Raw genomic sequence first — 2166 nt, 5'->3', positions numbered from 1 at the left:
CTTCCCCATCCAGTCATCTTAAGGCTGAGGGTAGACTTCTCCCAGAACAGCTGAGTTGCTCCATGTTGCCAGTGTGCCAGAGGAGGATGGCCAATGCGAGCTCCTGGTCCTCTCACCCAGGGCACAGCTGCGTCCTACAGGCATTACTGGGGCCAAGACAAGAACCTCAGAGATCTTCTTTCCTTGCTAGCACATATTGCTCTGACTTCAGAGGGAGAGAACTCTGCTTTCCTTCCCAGCTTCTCCAAAGTGATCCAGCTGGAGCCATCTCACATGGTGCCCAGTCCCAAAGAGAGCCTTGGGTTCTGAGGGTTCTAAGCAGCCTGAGACTGCCATGGCTTTCCCAGGTCTCAGAGCGGGCCACCAAGTCATGTGTGCAGTGCCTGTATTTGTTGAGGTAGGTGGTTAAACACTAAATCCGGTTTGATGCAGATAAGTAATGACAAAATCTTTTTGTACTGACCTGTTAATAGATACTCAATTTTAGACTAAAAGAGGAATACCTGTTAGCAGAAGTAGTTCTCACAGAACAGCTTGCCTGAACAAAAGCTGTTTCCTTGCAGCAACACCAAAACTAAAAAAGGGAGAAATGACTAAAATGCTCAGTCATCCTGCTGTTAACCCCCAGGGACTGCATCCCTGCTGGCTTTATGGCTTGCTGTTTACCAGCACTGTTACTGCCCGTTATTGCAGGGCATTTAGAAGCACTGAAAGATTTGTGTGCAGATTCATTGGTTGTCTAAGAAATCTTGTTGACCACCAACATAAAAGTTAGTATGTGTCTGCTATAATTAGTTGCATGGATATAAAGCATTCAAGTGATAATTGTTCTGGTCTCTGAAGTGAAGTTCTTCTCCTGCAGAAGCCACCATGGATGAGCGGAGGGTTTGATAGATTTATTTACTTTTAGTTTTGCCTCCTATTGTGAGTTGATCTGCTTGGAAACGTCTTCTTGGAGGAAGTAAAGCTGGGCTGTGACAGTCCTCAGCCTGAGAGGAGGACCTGTACCGACATCTCCTACCCCAGGGACCGAGTGTGCCATTGAGTGAAGAGTGGAAGGTGCCACTTGTGGTATTTGTCACAACATCACCTATAGGTACCCTGAACCCTGGCTTGCAACACCATCAAGAACACATTCAGCTGAGCTCCCAGTCAAAAAAACACTCTGCATTTCTGATGGTCACCCAGACGCCAGTAAATCACAGCAAGTAGGGAAATGCAGGAAAAGCAACACCTGACAGGTGTCCGGGGAACAATGTGTGAAAGGGGAATGGTCGTGAAAGCCTGGGTAGGGTTGGAGAGGGCTATTATATTTATTCCTATAAAAGTGCCTGTCTCCATAGCGCTGGAGTGTCACCACACAAACACTGAGGAATTACACTCCTGCTGATAATGCTCCAGTTTTGTTCTGGCAGGGACCATAAAGATGGAAAGCAGGTACAGGAGATCCTACTGTTGAATGCTGGGAAGGGCATTGAGGTCTGGTTTGCTCAGATTGACCTTGGTGGGTGTCATTGGAAGGTGGCCTGTAGGTCAATTTAGGTTTTCAGCTCTTGGCAGCAGCATTTTCTAGCAATTGTATTGGGAATATGGCTCTACCCTTTACTGCAGGATGCCTCAGGGAATAGCAAGTACCTTGCTGTATGCAAATAGCAGCTGCTCCCTTGCCCCAAACTACATGTGGGTTAGGACTTGCCAGCCTTGAAATATCTGGTCCTGTGACCACTTACCTTGGCCCCTCACATCTGTATCTCCTGAATCTGGCCAGGAACTGGAACAAATAGGGTGCTTTGGCAAGACTGCAACATTGCTTAGAGCTCCTTTGATTCCTGAGGCCATATTTTTTTTCCCCCAGGAAAGCAGTGCTGCGCTGGGACAGGGCACAGAGATGTGGTGGCATCTCCATCATCGAGATCATCAGCATATCTATGTGGATGAGGCCTTGAGTGACCTCAGCTAGCTGTGAGAGTGGTCCTGCTTGGAGCAGACATCTAGAGATCTCTTTCCACTTGAACCTGTCTAGGATTCATTAAACATAAAGACATCACCATAGTCTCAAGAAGAATCCCACACCAGAAATAGCTGAAAGCTATGAAAGCATTTATGGAAGTATCTTATGCTCTTTGAGCATACTTCTCCTTGGTTATGAAGTTTCAGCCTTCCCTC

The sequence above is a fragment of the Antrostomus carolinensis genome, unplaced genomic scaffold (assembly GCF_000700745.2).
Source record: "Antrostomus carolinensis isolate BGI_N321 unplaced genomic scaffold, ASM70074v2 scaffold143, whole genome shotgun sequence".
Lineage (NCBI taxonomy): Eukaryota > Metazoa > Chordata > Aves > Caprimulgiformes > Caprimulgidae > Antrostomus > Antrostomus carolinensis.
This window is presented reverse-complemented; position numbering follows the sequence as displayed.